Source organism: Manacus candei, unplaced genomic scaffold (genome assembly GCF_025592945.1).
Source record: "Manacus candei isolate 608988 ecotype Guabito, Panama unplaced genomic scaffold, ASM2559294v1 h1tg000104l, whole genome shotgun sequence".
NCBI classification, from domain to species: domain Eukaryota; kingdom Metazoa; phylum Chordata; class Aves; order Passeriformes; family Pipridae; genus Manacus; species Manacus candei.
The window spans coordinates 285,811-309,564 of record NW_026138152.1 but is presented as its reverse complement, the minus strand read 5'-3'; positions in this window follow the sequence as shown (position 1 = coordinate 309,564).

Sequence of the window (23,754 nt, the reverse complement as noted above, 5' to 3'; positions counted from 1 at the left end):
GTTAAGCTCAAGTACAATCCCTGGGAACTGCCTTGCTATTGTTCATTTGTTTTAACTTCAGCCCACTTTGATGATATTCTGGCTATTACACTCCACAAACCAGTGTGCATGCACGTTGCAGGAATTAGTGCATGCCATCACAGTAATTTTCTAGTCCTGTAAAACTGTCCCTTTGACACAACACTAGCAAAAATTAAACTGTTTTAAATGACTGAAGTAGCAGCTGGTCGAAGGAGGTGATTGTCCCACTACTGCATGCTGGTTTTGCCTCACCTAGAGCACTGTGTTTTGGACACCACAATATAAGAAAGATACAAAGTTATTAAAAAGCATCCCAAGGAGGGCAAAAAAGATGGTGAAGGATCTAGAGGGGAAACTTCTTCAGAATCCTGAAGAGCCAGGCCTCTTCAGCCTGGAAGAGACAAGTGAGACCTCAACACAATCTACAGCTTCTACAGGGAAGAGGGTCAGGCACTGAACTCTTCTCTCTGGTACCAGTAACAGGACGTGATGGAAAAACATGAAATTGTGTCAGAAAAGGTTTAATTTGGATATTAGAAAAAAGTTTTTCACCTAGAGGGTAATTGGGTGCTGGAACAGGCTCCTCAGAGAAGTGGTCACAGCACTAAGCCTGACAGAGTTCAAGAATCATTTGGATGATACTCTCAGACACATCGTGGGATTCTTGGGGCTGTCCTGTGCCAGGCGTTGGACTTCAATCATACTTGTGGATCCCTTCTAAATCAGCATAATCTATGATTCTACCCATTTGTATAGAATAAATTGATTGTCACATTCTTTCCCACAGCTTTACTGTTCATCTTAGATTAGATTGATCCTACCCTTAGATGGTGTAGGGATAATGTCTCCTACTCAGTATCCAACACAAGTGATGCTAATCAGGTTTGTGGTTGTTACTGCACATGTGAATTAACTAACAATACAAAGGACTTATTGCATATGTGCTCCACTTTTATCTGAGGAGTAAAAGGACCGTGATTAATAGAGACATCACTGAATGCATTTCCAGCAAAGTTAACACTTATTCTTTCATTTTAAACACAAGTGTGCAGATGTCAAACCTTAATTTTCTCTCACAGAATATATAATTCAAAATAATATTCAGAGAGGGAGGGTAATTACCGAATCTACAAATTTTTTTAGGTTTCTAAGAGCATATTTCTAATAACACCGAAGTTGTGGGTTTGATCCTTGTATGGGCCCTTCACTTAAGAGTTGAACTTGGTGCTCTTTGTGGGTCCCTTCCAATTCAAAATATTCTGTGCACTCACTTTTAGAAAAACTTCAGTCTCACGGAACTGATTATCTTCAAACTACTGGAGGTCACCAAGAAAGTCCATGGCAGATAAAAACTCAATGAGTTAACATTCCATCAAAAATTATTTGTCCTTATTCAAAAACTACTATTCTTCCTGAGGTTGACAAAAATTACATAGAGAAATAATGGTCAAAGAAATAAATCCTTTCTGATGAAAATATTACAAATTCCTTTCATTTAATCAGGGAACAAGAACTTGAAAGTAAAAATCCAGAAGCTACTCTAGAAAATATTTGACCAAAGGCTATTTCACCTAGGAATATTCCAAAATAAATTATAACTGTAAAAATATATTTTAATGATTTTTAGTAGAATTTCCTTTTTCACCCTTGTTAATTTTTTTTCAAGAGGAATAAGCTAAGCAGAAGTTTCCTTTTATTTACTGAAGGTTTTATTTTTAATTTTAAAGTTATTTAAAGTTACAAGCTAAAACCAATTGCTTTAGCAGACACAAAGGCTGCCTGGCAGTTTATTGGAGGAAACAGTCCTCTGACTGTGAATCTCTGTGAGACTTATTCCAACCTTTGCCTCTTCAGTCTTGGTTTCCTTCTAGAAGTATTTCAAAATGCTCATTATTTTGAAATAAAGACTGCCACAGTAATTTGGATCTGAGACCATGCCTATCAGAATCAGTAAAAATGGCTGAGCTATTATATATTCTAATACAACATTTATAAAATGTTGGTGACTGCTATTGAATAGCCATGTCATAACAGGCACAGTCATTTCAAGATAGGTCTGTGACAAACAGTGTATGTGGGGTTAGCCCACCATTGCTTATCTTTTGTCAGAGGTCACATATTTCTAGTATAAGGGTGAAAGAGAATTGAGGTTGAATTTGTTGGCTGCAGGAGTTTGTTCTTTCCTGGGGTGAGGGGTTAATTGGGGGAGCAGGAACCAAATCTTCTCTGTACAGAGTTACAGACGCAAAGCAGTGACAAGGAAGCAAAGAAAAGCAGAATGTTTTTTCCAGAGCCTGAGTCTAGAGCTTGCAAGAAGCTCAGGGGCAAACACACAGAGGTATTTCAGAGGTGTTGGGAAAAAAAAATATCTCAGCCATCAAAAGGCACCACACAGAACTGGCTGCAACACAGAAGCCACTATTTTCAGCAAAACTAAAGATGGTGAAATGAAACCCCCTTGGACATACCAGTCAGAAGATTGCTTTATAAGGAATTTTTTATTTTTATTCTACCTTTTCCATTTGCTGACAGCATTATATATTCTAACTTATGGCCTAATAAATCCAGCTTTTCAAGTGATGTCTGCCTGTCTTTATTTTCTCTGGCGAAGTCACCATAAGGAAAAGACTGAGGCAAATCTTTATTACCTTTCACGTCGATCCCATGATCATATACAAGGCTTCTGGAAGAAGCAGTATGTTAGTCACCCATTACCTGGAATAAACTTTAAAGACTTTTCTTGATTTGAGAATGGTTCAGTTGAGGACCATTATCATCTACTGTCAGTATTAAACTCCACGATGTATCTCTCTTTTGCAAATTGGAAAATATCTGTAACTTGCCTAATGGTAAGGACAGAGAGGCACTAGAAAAGATTGCCAAAGGCATTTGTAGAACCTCTTTCATATAAGTTTTTAAAAGCATACAAGTGCCTATTAAGAATATTTTTGGTATAAATGACCTTGCTTTAGGCAATGAATGGACTATATAGTATCCCAGGATGCTGTCCCCTCACATTTCTCCTTATTAGACATTCTGAAATATTAACAGACATCTGTATACAAATCTTCCTTTTCTCTGTATGACTAACATAGAAAAAGCTGGCCTAAAACACTGAAATAAAAAAATTGTACATAAGTTGTTTATCATTTAGTTTCCTCAAACCTCCAAGATACAACTAGGATAAAAGACCCACAGATAATTAACCTTCAGAAAAGCATAAAAAAGGCCAAGGACTCTATCACTGAAATTACACAGGATTTTTAATTCCTCCAGGTCAATATCTATAATTCTACAGCTCTCCCAATCTTCATTAAGACGATGAAATACATGATGCAATATTTAGAGGAGTCCTGATTCTGTGAAATATCCTATTGTCTCTCTAGCTTAGTCTTATCACCTCATACTCAACTATTAAAAATAAAAAATCCTCTGAGTGAACTCCTCCCTCCCATATGCATATTGTTTTCACAAAGCTTTTCCATAATCTCTGAACTCTTTTGGTTTTAGTCCCATGACAGATAACCAGCTTCCACAGAGATTTCTTCTTAGCTAAGATCATAGAGCTTAAGTTTGTCATATCCTACATAACTAAGCCTTCCAGCTAAAGTATATTTATAAAGCTCGATGCAGACTAGATCCTTTCTTGTATTGTCAACAGATTCATTAAACATGATCATCTATTTCTTTCACAGGGGAAGTCTGAGGTGTCACGTTATGTACTTTGTCATTAAATATAATCATACTATCTTTTCAGCATTAGCAAAGGAGAGTTTTTATTTTATATATAGCTTTAAAGAAGGATTGTGATAAAACGTCTTGATAAATAGCAATGAGTAAAGGAAGAAAATCCAGAAGAAGGTTACAAAATAAAGGACAAAATGAAAGGACAGGTTCAGGAAGAATAGAAACAAGGGAACTTTTGTAAAGAAGTTTCTGGCTTGAAGGCAAGATATTTTAGTTCTAATTCTATTTCTACTGCTGGCCAGCTACATGTGTTAGAAACCTCAGCTGGCTCTTTCCTTGCCTCAGCGTAGATCTCAGCATCACATTGCCCACCTCCTGAGTGAAAAATGGTCACTCCCTGCTAAGTGGAATATGAAATTCCATCCTTTCAAGTCACTAACATTCACCAGGGCAGAACCCAGTTTCAAAATCCAAGGTTGGCTTGTCCTACAGTATCAATTTTTTTCTGAGTCTCTTTTTGCTTCTGGCAATACTCAGTTCATGTTGCCCTACAAATAGAGTTACTTGAAAATTTGTCATCTGGGTTGTTTTTTTTTTAATTTCAATGTCTTAGAAAAGCTGCAGCTTTGGACCTCTCTATACAGATATTTACAACTAGAGACTTGTATGTGAGCTAGGTATGGGTGTTCACATTACAGTTGCTGGAGATGTGCTCAACACAGTCTGAAGAGTGACTCAGTTCACTGTAAAGTTGGTGTCTGTGCTTGGTTAGTCATAACATCTGATCACAGACCCACAGGCTAGAGAAAATGATTATCCCTTCCACAACCTCCGAAGGAGTCTATCATCCAAAACACCATCCTGTCTTCCAGGCTGTTTTTCCAGTAATCAGTCAAGCCATAAAGTTCCAGAGCGTTCTCCATCATATCTGAAATAAACCCAGCATGCTATACACTGATTTTTTTCCTCTCAAACTCCTCAATCAGTTTAAAGCATAATAATCCACTCGCAATATATGGTTGACATTTACTTATTGTCTGCTTAGAATAATTTCTTGACTTTATCAGGTTTATGAAGAGACAGAAAATCCAACCAGCCTTCATGTGTCTTGCACTGTACAACAGCAGGAATATGGCATTTTTCTTATCTCCAATGTTGTTTTCAGTGAAGCACTGACTAAACCTATTTACATATGCCCACAAATGTCCATCAATCTCTACAATAAAACCCTGTTAAACCTTGCAATTTTCTCCTTTGTCTGTAAGCATTTTTTCCTCTTTCAAATATAATTTCAATATATCAAACACCATCTTTGTACAACCTTTTTAAATAGCTAACACAGGATTGTCTTGCTCTTTTCACATGAGGAACATAACTAATAGACTGGCTTTAGCAAATCTGTATACTTTTTAAAAGCAACCTTAGACAAATAATATCATATAAATTATTTTTCCTGATTCCTCCTGCAGAACCTTAATAATTGTTTCCTCTTTTAACACCTTCTACAATCTGACAAATAGACCTTCTAAAAATGGCATATTTCCCCCAGGTAAAAATGTGCATTTCCTTCCTCTGAAATCATAAATAACAATATGAAAAAGACTAATTTAAAATGATTCTTTTTTCCAACAAATTTGAAGGTCATCTTGTTCAAATCCTGAAAGGGACTGAAGCTGAGAACAGACAAAATAGAAGGTGACTATTTCACCACACGAAAAAAATTATCTTATGGCCACAGCCTGTACATAAATTAGGATAATCTGATCCACTGTCAGGTAATAACACAGGTCAAAAAATTTCAGCTAACACCTCAGGTATAAAGCTGATTAATCTCACTAAAGCTAGAATATAACTCTATTACTCATTGCAGAGTACTCCAACTTTTTAAGGCAGGACCTCCCACAGCTCAGACAGCTCTTAGTGCACGCAAATCTTGGATAATGCTGCATATTTCTAGACATTAGGACCTTGTCTACTACTGGTTTCTACCTAGACAAAACTAAATTTACATTGTCAGGTCTTTACAACTAGAACTTCAGAATTTACTGGTGGTGTGTGTATGTCTAGAACGGATCAGTCTCCACTCTGAGAATATAAAACCACCTTTGTCTTGCTGAACACTTGGGTAATTCACCACATCAGTAGGAAGGGAAAATAGTACATCATTAATTGTCCAACCATACTGTTTTCCATCTATTTTGAATAAACCACTGTATCTTAGTAAAACTGGAGATTGCCATGGTACATTTTTGCCTTTTCCATATGAAGAGCATCATTAGCTGAGATTTTCCCCAGAGTCTAGGATATTACTGCTGGATAACTTTTATAATTACCTCAATGTTCACCTAAGCTCCCTTTTATTTCCTTAATTTCAATGTGATTTGGGAAGAAATCACGGAAAAGGAAATGAGAAAAACCTCTCTGGTATGATGGACAATGATTGAAAAGTAAGGTCTGTGTTTGTAAGCATGTCTGCAAGTGTGACAAACTTTTATTACACCTTTCTGACTGCAGTTTGAAATTTTGAATAAACAAGAAAGGTTTATTTGACCCAAAATGCTATTTCAAGTGGAGGAAAGGTATTACTGACTGCTGAACCCAACAAACAGCTATGTTCCTAAAATGAGGCAACGTAAAGGAATTTAATGCAATGAATAATTTAAACTTATTAAGAATTATAGTTTGTTTTCTAATTGGAAACATTTTTGTAAGATTTACCTGCATCTAATTTTAATTATTTTTTTTCTAGATATTTTACCCTGAGTTGTTTTCCAGGTTTTATTTGTTGAGACAGGTTAAACAGGGTTTTTTGGAGCAACTTGTTTCTCAGTTTGGTCAATTAATTTAAATTTTAGAAATTTTCGCAATGCTAGCTAAACAGCAGTTATTTTTAAGGTTTATGAGTTTCTTTTTGTGGCAAGGGCAATGGGGAGCTGGAAACTATTCTCATTTTGTCAAAATGCTCTCTAGATGTAGTTCACAGGGAGCTAATTCACCTTCTGCGTGAAACAGGTGGTTCACATCAATTTTTTGGGAACCTGTCAGGTAAGGATTGTCTACAGTGTTTTCAGTTGCAATTGTTTTTGTCCTACCACAGAAGCATAAGGCCATGGGAGCCATAAAATCTATGTCCTGCAGGACAGAATTATCTACACTGCAGGAACTTTCTGTAACTCAAAGGAATGCACTCTGCAGAAAAGGCGTATTTTTTTTAAGTTCAAAGGTCTGTATGTGTAGGTTAGATTTAGATAATTAAGCTCTATGATGTTTATAATTTTCATACTGAGTAAATACCTGTTTAAATCTGATGGTACCATTAAAACACAAGTTAGAATATTCTTATACTGAAATAATATAATCTTCATAAATTAAGTCTCAATATCATACAATTAAAAGCAAAGCATAATAATCTGAAATTATCTCCTATTGAATGAGTCTTTAAAGTGATTACAGGTTTCTTAGCCAATACATTGACCATGCCCACTGCATGACACTAACATATTAGCCAAAGAACATTTATTATAGCTTTTTACAAACCCATACAACTTTGATTTAAAGTCATGCATTCTAATATGTTTTGACAAGTAAATTGCTTGCCTTTTTTCCTTGATAGCCAACCATATAAATAATGCATGCATAGTAATAGCTAGAGCAATAATGTAAAAGTCAAGTAAGGAGACACATGCAGCATGTTAATGATAAAGGTACTTTACCCATTTCAAACAGGAAGATAAAATAAACAACCATAAAATACATGAAAGAGTCCAATCCTTAGAAAAACAGTTTTTAAATGACCATTGTAAGTGCTAATGAATACTGGAAGGGCATAAACAAAGAAATTTCGACATCCTGAAATTCTTTGTCTTCTCGAGTGGGGATTGATTCAGTATGTGGAAGATTAAGCACAAGTCTCAGCAGAAGTACTTCACCAAACTTCCCCACAGGAAGCTCCATGTCTTGGTTAGGCATGGAGTCTAATGGGAAGCTCTCTAGTCTTCATCTGAAGACCTAAATAGAACGAGACATCAATAATTTGCCAAAACAAGGTCTTATTGGACCAAATAGATTACGTGGCCAATGCTGAGAACCATATGAGAATAAAACTGTTTTTAATATAGGAAACTTTTATTTTTGTGGTCTGTCATCCTTCTTTATGAGTAACCTTTCACATTTTGAACAAGGGGAATGAAATACTGCAAGTCTTTCAGAAGAGCTTGGACATTTTCTGACACACTCCTTTTTCCATGCCTTAAGGGTCTGACCACAGAGTCATTGTGAATTATTTAGACTTTTATGACTGCTACAATCAAGTTAGACAAGATCTGGCAATTCAGCCCTTTTCTCCTAGCTACAAATAAGACGCAAGCCTGCCCTGATTTTTTTTTTTGTAGTTGTTGTTCACGAGATGTTCATCAAGTAGTACAGTAAAATTCTGAAGTATTTTCTTTGGGCTGATCATGTTCATGGCTAGAAACAACTTTACAGTGTTACTTCCTGAGAGTTATGGCATGTGCTGACAAAGGATAGAAAATAATTATATACTGTCATAGACATTTGGAAGATATTATTTTCTTGTTAGGCACTTAAACATATTGAAACATAATTTGGTGAGCATCTGTATGCTTTTCACAGAAAACTAGTATGCTTTTGTCAGGTCATTCCTAAAAAAATAGTCAAAACAGAGAAGGTCCTGTTTTAAGATACTGTATATGTGTTGAAGTAGAATCCTGTACCTGTGTTTTCAGTTCTCAGAAACTCAAAACTTTACAAACAGTAAAGCAACTCAGTCAGTGGTTTCTAGATTTACAGCTTGTTTTGTCTCATTTGATCCATTTAGAATAACTTGGCTGCTATCAGATTGCATTTTAACCATAGGAATACAATTCACTTTGGACAGGTACATTTTCTGACCTCTTTTAAAAAATATTTGATATTTTTATTTCCTCTTAGGAAACTCTTGGACTAAATCATTTGTATAAAACCAAAGTTCTATCATTCACACTGTAAGATGTGGGTTTTATTACAGGAATTTTGGTGTTCATTCTTTCCACAATTGATTCTTTTTAATAAAGGAATATAAAGGAAGTGGTTTAAAATACAATTATTATTTAAATAACGCAACAGATGCAGAGACATCATCTTTTGTTTTATATTTTTAGTAGCTGCCAGCATTCATTTCTGATCAGTTTATCAGCATGTCATTTAAATGCTCACATCTTCCCAAACTCTATGATTAGCCACTTAAATACCCTCATTTTGTTCTTTTAAACAATTGCTATGAACTCTTTGCTATATCAGCAAATTATTTGAACATGAATTATGCAATATGTGTGCTGCAGTTATAAATAATCAGAAAGAACTATTAAGAATGTTTAAAATATATAATTTTATTGAAATCATGTTGAAACACCCATACAGCACATTACTCATAATAATGGTATTGTAGCAGAAAGAATGCCTGTGCACTGCAAACAAATAACCCTTCCTTCCCCTGTCCACTTCTCCCTCCAAAGGACGAGGAGGTGGAAGGGAGACCAGAAAGGTTCTTACCTGGAGTAGCCACACATGGACTTAACCCGTGGTACCAAAGAGAAAGAACATAAGACTATGCGATTGCTCTAAGAAGAATCAAATATCAGAGGTTTATAAATATCACAAATATTCTTGCTGAAAATATTTTACTGTCTTCTAACAATCTTTGACCACAAGAGGGTTTGGGGCAGGCAGTGGGGGGAGGGGAGGGGGAGTCACGCTTTTCTTCTTTGGATTCTCCCAGAAAGTTCATTTTAACATCATTATCTCTGCAGGTATTTTCAATTAATATTTATGTTATTAGGATGTCTTGTAGTCTATGTCTACAGCAGAAATTTTCCCATTCTAAATTTTGACTTGCTAACTACAGTATTAACAAAATTGATCAGCAAGTGGATTTCATTGTTGTGTTGTGGCAACATCAAGAGGCCATTTATAGTGTAATCACTACATTGTCTAATGTGAAAAGAAAACATTTTTTCTGAACATATTCAACAATAGGTCTCATCATAGAGCTATTTCAACTTAACGAGGTTTGGATTTTAATGAAAACAAATGAGCTCTTAACACACCAACTTTAAAATATTAAGATTTTATCTTTGTCTAGCATTAAGACTGTGGGTATATTTTTATGAATGAGAACTTACTTTTGCAATGCAGGCAAAATTTGCATATTGCCTATTTTTCAGATGTATGCCTGAACAAAATGGGAAGTTTCAAAAGGGAAATTTTATTGATTTCTAGTAAAAAAAATTGCAGCTTGACAAGTGGAATTTTTTTTTTGCAGGGGCCTCTTGACTAGTGACAGCAGAGCTAAATGCTGCTGCAAACTTTTTGGTTTTTTTTCTAGTTAAGATAAAATTAAAATGACAAAGGGTAGCTCAAAGTCTTTTTAAGATAATTCACTATGAAGATATTTCAAATTTTGGCCCTTGAGGTCCCAAAACCAAAATAGTTTTAGATAATATTTCTAAAAGTAGAAGATTTTGCAGTAGTATGAGAAACAGATGCTGAATTCTCTTAGAACTGAGGGTTGTAGGTGGATCAGAGGCTACTGAGAATCACCCAGATATTCCAATGGAATCATTGTTTCCATTAGAAGATATGGAAAAGTTTGGATTTGAAAGGAATCAAAATGCCTGTTTGCCAAACCTGTTTACTCTCCATGTCAGTTAAAAAACAACAAACAAACAAACACACACACACAAAAAAACCAAAAAAAAGCTTTTTTCTTGCCATTAGTCATAGCATAGCTGAGATCAATTGAATTGACTTTAAATAATGCTTTTGATAACAATTATTTAACATACCAGAGGTCTGAGAACATATGTGAAACAAATTGGCCAGAAAATGAAAATTGCAGCATGGCCAAAAGGTTTTATTGCAATTACAAACCAGTGAACTCAAAACGCTCTTCGTAAAGTAGCAAAGCCCTTAGGAGGTGTTTAAAAATCCTCCCGTTACCTGGTGAATTATAGGGTAAAAGGAAAACAAGAAAACAGACTGAACAGGCATAAGGGGAACAAAATTTCCATATCAATCTGCTGAAGTAATGGAGGGGATGGAAAACCTCAGGAGATCAAACTGAGCTTACTGTAACACGGAAGAGGAAAACAGCCTACGTTTTGCATGACATCAGTGGAGAAGGAAAAAGAATGTAGAAAAGCATTTTTTCTTATGGAATGTACAGAGACCACTGAAACATAGACATTGTTGCTTCCATGATGCCTGTGTTTAAGCAATGTGCAAAAGCTGTACTAGTTATGTTAGGTAGGGCCTGTTCAGCATCTGAAATTGTTACAGACACATGGCATTGAATCACAGTTGATAAATCCTACTAGATTGTTTTATGCCCAAATTACTTTCTCAATACAGTATTATATTTTTTTTAGAATTACTGATTACAGAGCACAAAACAAAATATTACCTTTATTGCATTTGACACATTATGCTTTTCATTTCCATTAAGCCTTTCAGCATAAGGGTTGAGCAGTGGTTTAGGATAGTGGATGATACATAGCTCTGCAAAAATGCAGACAAATAAAATTCACAGCTGATTCTGGAACGCAAAGAAAGGATAAATGAAAGCAATGAGTGATACATTTCAGGGGGGAAACAGAATTTTTGTGGACAGTTTGGTCTTGTCTTGAAAGAAAGGTAGTCAGGGGAAAAAAAACCCTACTGCATGGGGGAAGCTCATTCCAGTAGCAATAGCATGGCTTCATTTAAGGTTGTCTGCCTTGGGGAAATAAAGGACATGAGTCCAGCCCACCAGGAACGGAGTCACTGCTGCTGAGAAACCTGGGGGTTTCTGTGGTAGAGCTCAGACAACTGTTGCTCATCTGGAGTGAACTTTGCAGTGCAGTTGGCTGACAGAAGTCACCCAAGCATGTCATAGATGTCACTTTTTAAAGTTGACACAAAATCATATGAAAGCTTTAACCAAGCTTCCTCCTTATTAGATGGCAAAATATTAAAATTTAAACATCTACATAACATCCTTATGTCTTACCAGAGTGGCTGGTTTTACTGTGAAAATCTGGCAGCAGGGGAACTCTTTTGATGTTTTGATAATCTTTAAGCTATAAAGTAGCTGAAACAGGTTGTTTTGATGATGGTATTGTGGAATTCTGTGCTGTTGACTGCTTATCATTTCAGTTGGTAAACTGATAGTGCTGAGCCAGTACAGGCCATGGAACAGTTTCTAAAAAGTAGATCTTGCATTGAAACAATAAGGAAACAGCAGTGACACTAGAACCTATTTTTATTCATAAATATTATTGATAAATAATTATTATTACTTAACAAGTCAATGTAATCTGCAGTAACTGAGGGAAAAAAAAAGGCAAAAAAAAAGGCAAAAAAACCGCCAAACAAACAAAACCCAAAAAACCCAACAGAAAACAAGGAAATATCACTGAATGAAGGGGAAGAAAAAGATCATTGCTTCTAACTCTTCAAAACCTGAAAGGGATAATTTTAAAGAAAAAAAAATTAACAAGACAGGTGGCACTCTATGCACTTGTACACTTTGATTGAAGATAAGAGCCTTTGTGTTTAATTTCTTATTATTTGTCTTTCAGAGGCAATATAATCTGTGCTGGCATCTGTTTCATTTGACAACTTAATGTAGTCTCCATGGACTTACTTCAACAATGCTTTGCTGTGATTTGACAATGTGGGTGTCATCCTCAATGACATGCACAGCCATTGCTGAGTCTGCATTTTGACATTTAAGTGGGCTCAGCTGTGAATAGATATCTAAGATGTTTATTTGCATTCACATTCTATTTTGACATTGTATCATTTTATTAGGTCCAAATTTTTCCCTAAGTAGGTTATTCCCAACCGGGGAGAAAAAGTTTTTTGAGTTTGATGTAAAATTTGATCTCTATTGGAGAAAATATAACTAACTTAGCATTTCAAAATACTGACTATGAGAAGACAATTATTTTCTGGTAGGACCAAGTTTCCCTTTAACATGGACAATGTGCAACACCTCAAAATGGGCATATGGGTTTTTATTTTGCTTTAGCATTTGTGCATACAAGGAAAAGCCAACTGAAGTGACATTATAAGAATTAAAAGTAAATTGTGAGGTCAGAAATAGGGTCCATCATGTTCGATGAAACATTCATTGCTGTACACATGATTACCATATGCTATTATTTATTCATACATATCTTTAGATGTAAATGTCATTTACCTCTTAAAAAGTTTAACTGCACATCCATCTCTCTATATGGGTATACTATAATACAACACAGGTTGTATTAAAAAAATTTTTTAAGAGTGATTGTGATTTCTAAATTCTTTTTTGTCTGAGAAATGAAAGAAACCATAAATACCGCATTTAGGAAGAGCCTGAAGAAGCCTCATTCTACATACATGTGTTTAGATTGATATTAACTGTGAATCTTCAAAATTCAAGGTCGATCAGCCTCAAAGACTAGAGCTCAGAATTTCCACCAGACAGTTCCCTTTTCTTGGTCGCAGGCATAAAACCCAAATTCAGCTGGTTTCCTGTACAGAAATGATGTTATGAAAATATAGATTGTTAACGTAAGGGAAACTAGATACTTTGATTCAATCTTTTATGCATGAGGAAAGCATTTTTAATGTAATAGATATAATGCATAATATATTTCTATCTGTAAACACTAGGATATTTGTACATGTGAAATATATATTTAGAAATAAATTTCTAATTTATGTATGCCTTTATATGTTCTTTATGTCTGCCTAAAAAACTCTTAATTTTATATTATTTACTCCTTGGTACTTTCCCAAATACTGAAATGTTTGGAGCAGAAGGGAGAGAAAGAGAGAAAGATAATGTGAAAATGACAGAGTAATTATCTCAAGAAGAAAATCTACTGCAGTCCGTTATTATCACCAATTTCTTTTTGGTTTACTCAGCAAAGTTTGACAGTTCAGATCACTGAAAGAAATGTGAGAACTGAGGTACTAATTCTTCAACATTATGCATATTGGCATCAGTTTCTCCTGCCAGCAATTACTTTTCAGCACAGGAATAGGATCGCCACTGTAATTATGTGATGTATGGTTTAGTGAAAGCTATTTGACCTCCCTTCAAATTCTATCAGCTCAAAGTCCATGCAGACCAGCAAGTAATCTTTTCTGAATGTGCTCTAAGTAAATCAAAACCTGTTAGATCTCTGTCTGGTATTAACATTACAACAACAACATCTACTGGAATTACCCAGAGAATATAATGAAGTATTTGTTACTTCTGGATATTCAGACCAGGGAACTTCTAATTTTCTGTGCTACTCTGTTAACAGAAAGTGGAAAGATATCAGTAACAATCCCAAGTCAACAGAGGAATTTTACAATATGCAGAAATTATATTCCTAGTAATAAGAAGAAAGAGACACCACCTTTCTGTCCCTGACACTAGTTGCCTAGAATTGCAGCTAGCAGTCTTCCAGTCTTCCATGTTTTAGAGAGTATCTCAAAGGGGAATTGTAGCAAAGATTAATCAATACCAGATATTAAACATACTGGTTCTGACTACTTCACTCCATTGTGATATGCAAATATATGGGGAAAAATAAACCAAAATCAACAAAGCCCTAAATTTTCCATCTGTTTATCAAATGTATTTTGTGCATGTTAAAGGGCCTTAAGGTGATATACTGACAATATCATGCCACAATGAGGAAAAAAATGGTATTTATTACCTCTGCTGATGCACTGACACTGATACATGATAAGCGCTTAATTGCAAGAGACAGTTGCTAGAAAACTCATGGCCACACATTTTGGGAAGCAAATGAAGAATCCTTAATTTTTTGAAGAGGATCTCTGGAGGGAAAAGCACAGATTTCTGGCAGGGAGGAGGGAGGGTAGTGATTCATTCCAGGAGGTGCCTCTCTATGACTGCACCACCACAGGTGTTCAAACCATTCTCTTTATAGAAGTCTACCTTGGTTTCACATGTGTGGAGCCTCTGCAGGCCATGCCTGCAACATGCAGACTATGAAGCATCATGAGATCCCAAACAGACTGTGTTGTTACCTGAGGCAAAGTCCTAGAGTAGAGCAAGATGTTTCCTATCCTTCCCACAGACCAACAACTAAAAGGCAATTATCCCATTCCCAGCACCTTAAATAAGCTCTGAAAAATTTCAAAGACCATCCAAAAATGGTGGAAGAGGAAAAGTGTCAACTTACCAGAAATACTTTCTTGCCTTTACTAAGATTTTTTATTATGGAGAAAACATAAAAGTTGGCACTCATCCTAGTCTAAGGCTGTGTAGGCAAGAACAGGCAACTTGAAGACTTTGTTGGGAACATCTAACAGCAGCACACTGGAGGTTTTGTGAAAGGGACAGGGAATGAGTTTCTCTTTCACTAAAAAGAAGTTTTACATAAGCAAATAGGGGCTTTAGAAAAGCAGCATGATAACATTAGATTATTGTGTGTTTTTTAAGGAATAAACATTTAATTCTAGTCTCTGGAGGTAAAACCAGGAAGATATTTCTGAAATTTTAATAACCTTGCAAGCACTGGCCTCTTTGTTACAAACAGCCTGTTTGATAGACTGTGACAGAAAGGTGTAATTCTACCTGGGACACACGGCCCTAAGAAATACCAGATTGAACACAATGAAAATGAAATCCTAAGCCACTGGAAGTCAGCGAAAGCTATGCCACTAAGTCCAGGATTTCACAGTTGTTCTCATCATCCATTTTATCTTCCACCTTTACAGGTGTATGCACCTCATACCTACAGATACCACATAACAGCTGCTTACAGACATTTTAAACCATTGGTTGGATGCTAAAAAAACCCCAAGTGGTGACTGAAAGCAGGATTTGGTCTAGTTTGACTATTTTGTTCTGTGCATAGGAAGATAAAATGACAGCATTTCACAAATGGTGTGGAAAAACAGGCATTCCAAAAATATCATAAATGTCTTCCAAACCAGTAAATATTCAGCTGATTTCCCCTGGATATCTCATTCTGTCAGACTCATTCATGTGCAGAACTAGTCCAAACAATTTTAGACAAGGCAATATTTTAAAATACCAGAATATATGTAATTTTTAAGAGAACTTCCATCGCAGTTCAACTGTCCTTTAAGAGAAAGCATGGGGAAAAACAAAGCCAGACTTCTGCTTTTTTCCCAAGCTTTGTTCATCAAAATTGTTTAATTGGTACTAGACTGGTCAAAAGAAACACACAGCAGTTAAGTTCATGGGGAATATAGTCCCAATGGCTCAAGAACCTCCAAAATTGCTATTAACGTTTAAAAGAATATTTTTCTATTTTCAGAGTCTGGTTGAATATTGATACTTCAACAGCTGGTGTATATGGTGAAACATTGTCAACATAAATCCTTGCTAATTATTAAAAAAAAAAAAAGAGTAGTACCAAGGACATTGCACCAATGGGTCTTATTCTCGATCAAAACAATCATTTTGTCCATTTGTCAGAATCTGTGTGTGTGTGAGATTTCCCTCTACTTTGTATTTTATAAGCCACATTTTTTTAACATTGCTTAATTTAGCACCACTCTGAAAACAGATTGGAATTTCCAAAGGACATCATACAGACCATAGAAAACATATTAAAAAAATAGAAATGGTAATTATTTTTCAAACTCTGTGTATGCTTATTTAACTTTCTAGGATTTCCAGAAACGTATTTGGCAGAAATCTGTCCTGTGATTGAGAGGTGATGTTCTCTCTTGTCACCATTGTCCCATATCTTAGATTCTTTTACTCCAATACCTGCACCCTTGCCCTGTTGGAAATATAAGCCATATTTAACTGGGAAAATGAGATTATCTTATTACTTACAGACTTTACATTGTAGATTCCAATTATTATGGAAGCTTCCAATAGTTTTATGCCTTTTCTCAGGAAAGAAAATTCTGGTGTTACTAATCAGAAAGTCATCGAAGCTAAATGGTACGTGATATATTTTTGATTTATGTAGCTTGATGGGATTGCCTGAAAGTAAGAAGAACTCTTTACTGCAATACTCTTAAAACCTATATCTTATTTTCCTAAGTTAATAAATCGCTTGAAGTTTGGAGTGAAAGTATAAACATTTTTTATATATATTTTAAGCGACAACATCTTATTCCCTTAATGCATTTTGTGATAGTTCCTTTTCATCAGATCTTGAAATTCTTGGTAAATCACAGTTGTTTCTGCAAGAAACTGACAAAGGTGTGAAATGCATAAGAAAAATTAAAGTTCTGACCCAGCATGCCCCAGAGATGAGAGAGGACATCCTTCCTCTAATTAAGTGTTTTGTCAGCCCATATGATGTAAACCAATTAATATTTTTTTCTCACTGACCAACTTCACTCTTTTGCATGCTAAGGAGGCTCTGACATCCCCAACTAATTAATTTTTCTGTTTTCCCCCCAAAGCTCATTTCTGTTTCAACTTGCTATTGACCTCCCCTTCTGAGCATCATGACCCTTGTGTCTTTATTCAAAATTAGTACAGAAAAAAAGGAGGATGTAGCAGGAAAAAGGGCTCATCAAGAAGACTAATTATTTAATACAACTGCACAACATCAAAACTTATTACACAAGTGTAATGCATTAATTAATTTCTTCAACAAATGAAGAACATATGTGTGGTGTTAAGTTCACCAGTTCTGGTACAAGATATAAAGGTATGAAATCTAGCCAATGTACTTAAAGAATGGAATCCATTTGAATCTATGTGTGCATTGCACTTCTAGAGATCTTGGCTTAGAAATGACATTTAATGTAAATGAGCTCAAATTGACTTATATCAGTAAAACTGCATTCAGATGCACCATGTCTGAATACCCACCCAATCTTCCCAAAATGGTTTCTTATATTAAAAGCATATATTATTTAAGCTGGAAAATAAATTATCTGACTTGCTACCTAATTACAACATAGTTTGCATCTACATTCACATCTATGTATAGAAGTATGTCCATTTCTCCACTGGTTCTTAGAAGCACATTGTAAAAAAGAGTTACCCTGGCTACAGGGCTATCTGCAATTTATCAGCATCTTCACTCTGTCCTTTCCTTTTTTTTTATGTTTTTTTCTCTGCTACGTGGTCTCCCGCCAGTGGGTCACACTCTCTTGCCTGATGGTTTATTTATCACGTATGTCTGGATTTGGCACCAGGGCTTCTTTCCTTTGAGAGTCAGTAACTGGAGATACTCAGCAACAAAAAAGTCTTCTCTGAACAAAAGCATTGTTTATTTAAGCACTGAGAACAAAGAATATGCTGGGAAAAAAGACATTTCAAAACAACCAACAGTGTAAACATATGTCTGTTTTACATAAACTCCTCGAGAAGATGTTACAGTCTGCTCAGCAGGCCTGTTTTGTTCGGCCACCCTCAGGAGATCATTGAACATCAGCCTGGTTTTCTGCTACTGAACAACCATTACCGAACTCTTGAGACTGTGCTCTTTTTGAAACTACCACAGCCCTGTAGATCTCCAAGTTTCCATTTCTAGGTTGTACAAACATTTACTCTCAGACACCCTCAAGCATCTGGAAAAAAAGATTTACTTAGACTGTGTTTTGAACCTTTCTGTTTTGTTTTCATCTTCTGTTTTGCTTCCTTGCCCTTGTCATTCGAGATAACTTAACTAGTATCTTAAATTAAGATGCTAGTGACTTAGTCTAGGTTAGTCCTAAACACAGTCCAGGCTATAACCAACCTCACTGCTATCTGTTTTACAGACTCTCTGAAAAATGAGAAATATATTTGCTGGTAAAAGAAAAAAAAATCCAGTACTTTATTACTGAGAGTTTTATCAGCAAAGTAACTTATATGATCCCCTGTTTCTCAACAGCTGCTTGAGATCAGCACCCAGGGACTGCTGAGATTCCACAAGTGACAAGTAGTTGTTTATCATTTGACTGCTTCAGTGTTTAAGCACCCATTAAGGTGATGGAAACCAACAGCATTTTCTGTAGGGTCTTGGAAGTATTTACCTGCTTTGTGCATATGTGGGGCCAGCTCTTACCATGGGGATGGTGAAGTTCAGCCTCACCAGAACCTGCTAGTCCTTGGGAAAATCTCTCCATGTCACCTCCCCCTGCACTGTGTATGGATAACACATATTCCAGTGCTAAGACTAGCACCCCAACACATGAGAACAGGGAAAATGTACCCAAATCCACAAGTGGCACTATAGTCTTCGGCATGGATGGTTATCCCCAGCCTTGTGGAGACAGGCATATGGAAATACAGGTTGCACATGAAAAACAACATATAGGATGGAGCAAGATGTCCAAGGCACTGTAGCTGGTCTGTCACCTCATTCTGAGATAAAGGAGGAGGATTTGCTGTACAATGCTGTATGGTCTAACTCCCCCTTTCCACACTGGGTATGTTTTGTGAGGCACAGCAAGTTCAGTAAATATTTGCCAGAGTTATGGTACATCTGCAGAATAGCCATGAGGGGATTTCCCTGGATCTCTTCAACCTCAAGAAGACAAACATGTTGGCAGTAACAGTGTCAAAAGGAGTGCATGCTGGCCATTTTTCCATTTCAGACATGCAGCAATTAAATTTTTGCATCTTGTTAGGCTTACTTTGATAATGAATCATTCTGTTGTTGTCTGGTACAATCTCTGTTGAACTGTATGTACATGTGCACACACATACACACATGCCTACAGGCCTACCCCAAAATTTTCTATTGAGACACATATGAGCTAAACAATTGCTATAGTCCACATAAGGCAGATGTATCAGACACCTCAGGGGATTATAAGCAGCAAAAAGTGTTTTTGTTATGAAAACTGATTCTCATATCTATTGTCAAACTGAGAAAGCATTTCCTAGGCCTTACTGACTCCACTGGTCATGTTCAGGAGGGAACATCTCTAGCACAGAATTCACATGTGAGCACCAATAAAGTAAGTTAAAATTCCATTGCAGATAACCTTAGATCCTTCTTTCACTAAAATCCTCTAGGCTCAGTTTTTGAATGAGCATCTGTAAAACTCCCTGCATTCTTCATTAGATGTGTTGTTCTTGGAAATATTTTTCAGCCACAGATTTCATCACTTACAATTTTATTTCTTCAATATTGAAATTAAAGATATTCATTAGATCTCAGGATAATTATTCTAAAAATGAAAAGACTTTTCTCCATGACATAATTACATGAGAAGTCAATCAGATACCCAGTCCATTATACATTAATATTTATTGCATTTCATACATTTTTGTTAGCTATTGTATAGAACTAACATAGCTGTACCAGCTTATCAGACAGAACTTAATTAAAAGTCTTACAGCTTTATCAACAAGCTTTTCTAACATGACCTTTTTCACAAAACTATGTTGAATTATAGTAATTAAATCAACACTCTACTATTTCTTACTGAAGCTTCTATAAATTTTTCCTTTTTTTTTTTTTATATGACATTTAGGTCCAACAAACCAACTCCAATCACTCAGCTCTATTCCTTTAATTTTTTTTTATATTGGCACAAAATTCACATTCTTTCACTTTTCTGAATTTTCTCAGTACTTCATGAATTGTTAGCAATTATGATAGAAGACTAAGGTTCCCCTCAGTTAACTGTTTTAATGTTTTGTAGTTTTGATTTTATTTAGTGCAAATCACTGTGCTGATTCAAAAATATTTATGTCCTTCCCAGATGTTGATTTATATATCCTTTGCTTACTAATAGAGCAGAAAGTAGTGCATAATCTTCCTGTAATGTGTCCCATTTCCATGCAAACAGACAATAGAAGCAACATCAAAAATTTCTTTTTATGCTACTAGTAGTCTTGAGTGGCGGTCTGAAAAATAAAAGCTAGACACGATTCCAGTATGGGGAAACTGGAATGCTTTATTGAACACAAGAACACAATTTTAAAGGCATCTGGGGTTGGACATGTTAATGAAGGGGACAACCTATGTTAATTGGGGAGTTACACAAGTTTTTACTGCAATTTCCAAATAGTTAATTTTTCTTCAAGTAGGATTACATGGGGGGTAGAGAGATTACAGGGGTTTAGACATGGTTTTAACAATCATCTCAAAAAGTCCTTTCTTAATTCTGCTTGGAACCAGATTTATATCTCCCGGTTGCACATCAGCAGGTCTCAGGACAAGAGTCCAAATTTCTTGAGATCACAAGATGTTTGTCAGCTTTGTTTTCCAAGGTTTGTGATTCAAATTTACTGAGTGTCCTTTTGCTGAAAGCTGGGTTTGGGTTCTCACAGTCTTGTATTTCCATCTGGAAATAGACATTTGTTATTTCTATGACGTCTTTAACTCCTGAAGGACTTCTAAATTCCTTCCGGTTGGCCTGACAAACACCTAACAAGATTTTTTTGTTTGTGGATTTGATTTTGTTTTTTTGTTTTTTACGCTTTCTAGTGACTGTGTTCCATCATATAACCTCTCTGAGGCTCTGGGGTAGCCTCATCTCAGGTCTGCCACTCATTCTGGTTATTTAGCTTCATTGCTGTGATGAATTGGCTCAGCAAATGAAGAAACTGCACCATGAAATGTTTAGCACAGCCAAGACTGGCCATATTTGAAAATGACACTTCATTTGTAATCTCTGTGAATCACCACAGATCTTCAAACAATACAATTAAAATTAAGGTCAAGCAGGCAAATTGGTCAGATTATATTAATGTAATGAATATTCTAATTTTATATAAGAAATCTGCTATGAATTATTTATTTCTAATACAGGATAGTGGGTTGACCTTGGCTAGATGCCAGGTGCCCATCCAATGAGAAATGTAGAAATTTGTAAAATACGTGGCTTTTTCTAAGTAAAAACATTGCAGCAGAAGATTCATCACCTAAAACACCATCTTGTCCAGCATGTGACATTTTACCCTTTTAACAATCTGAAATGCTGTGTACTGAACATAATAGCAGGGTATTTTGCATTGCTGTCTCAGGTAAGGTGATCCATTGGTTAATTAAGACTTCATAGTCAGGCAACAACAACAGCTGAGCTCATGAAATTCTCATATAAATACAATTTATGTGAGTTCAGTGACTCTTTGTAGAATAATTTTCAAGCCTACATATGACTCGTACCAGCTGCTATTCTCAGAATGTATCATTATTTAAACGTAAGAGCACTGAAAGTTAGACTTGGTAGCCCAGCTTTTATGCACATCTGATTTAGCCCCACACGACTGTTGTGTGTTCCAACACAATCTGAATGAATTGTTTTTCAATGACCTTTGTCAGCCTGTTCTGACTGAAACTGTGCCTCCTGGGAGTGATCAACCATGTCACTGAGTGCCCCCCAGTCAGCCTGATAAAAAGCTATTTGATAAGCGCTGAAACCACTTTCCTTCCATGCCTCCAAGGTCAAGAATGGAAGAGGGGAAAAAAAGTCCCTAGTACAAAATTAGCAACTATATACGATTCCCATCAAGATGGGAGAAGAAAGACATTGATTGAGACACGTCTCCGGTTCATTAGCATTGTTTGTCTTTGAGAAAGTTCTTGTCAGTCTGACAGATGAAGAGATATTGCTGAATGAAGACAAAATGAAGATAACTGCGGCAAAAATAGAAAAAAATAATGAAGGGCATGCTGTTAAAACTAATTACATTAAGATTGATATCACTTAGCAGAAAAATGTTACCTCATCTCCCAAAAATGCATGACTGTTCATATTATACCATGAGATCCTTGTATTTTACAGGTATTAATAAATGTTGCACAAATGTTTGATTTCAATGTTCCATATTTTGGTAATCAAAACAGATTAGTAGTTTCTGGGTTGAAAAACTTGTTTTCCACAAGAGTGAACCTCTAAAACAAGCTCTCCATAAGATCCATTTTCAGTGAATTTGCACTTGTACTTTTGAACTTTTACAGAACCAAGCCTAGGTAAAAAGGGCAAATGAGTATTCAGTCATTAAATTTGTTGGTCTCTAGGGACTACATAACCAATACATAATGAATAAACAAGATCGATAGCAGTGCCCATTAAAAACCTGTCCATAGTTATAGACTATTTATTTTGGCTTATTGCTTATCCAAATGTCAATTTACTACACTATAATTTCACATGTGAAGTGAAATGAGGCTATCTTTGGAAGGATGTTTCTTCTGTTCTTGGAAACAGCCATTACGTTACAATTATTTCCTAGAACAAAGCTGGGGGAAGGGCACTGTTTTGTCCCTGACAGGCAGTCCTATGACTTCTTCCAAAATAAGTTCACAGAATAGTCCAATTTTCTGAAATGGGATCTTGACCTTTGCCAGACATTTGTGTCAGGAATATACAGCCTTTTGCCATGCTCAAAGAAGCATGCTCAAATTAGGCTTATTCATAAATGTTTGAAAAAACGCTGCCTGGAAGAATTAGTTCTACTTCCGAGTCTCTTGTCTCATTTACATCAAACTCTTCACTTTAAAGCATGAAGGGAGTCACCCATCTTACATAAGGCTGTAGTGCATACTACACAAATGATAGCAGTGATACTGACCTTAGGAGATCTTGTCTGACCTACTGCACCCATGAATGGCCTCTTTTTTCCATCCACGTCTTCTTGTGGTCATGCTATCAGTTGTACAAATTGGATGTCTAAAATAATCCAAGTTAAAAAAAAAAAAGAAAGAAAAAAGAAAGGGCACGTAGCAAATAAGGTATAGGAATCCTATAGGAAATTGAAAATAAAAATATAAGACAGCCTATTCTGCGCATTGGAAAACAACAGTTGACAAGCCTATGAGTAACTGTGATGACACATGCTCAAAATGAGAGTAGCAGGTAAAGTAACCCAGCCTGATTTCATTCTTATGTGCTTTTTTTTTTAATCACTACTGGATCATCTTTGTGAGTACAGCTTACAATATTTATCATGATTCATTCAGAGGTTGTACAAATGTTGGAGCTTACTAGCGCTTCTTCTCTGTTGAATATTCATACCCAGAGGTGTAACAAACAAAACCTGCCCTGATAGGTATACAGTGCATAGTGATACAAATCAATACATTATACGTACGTGTACCTGTAGTTGTGTCCATA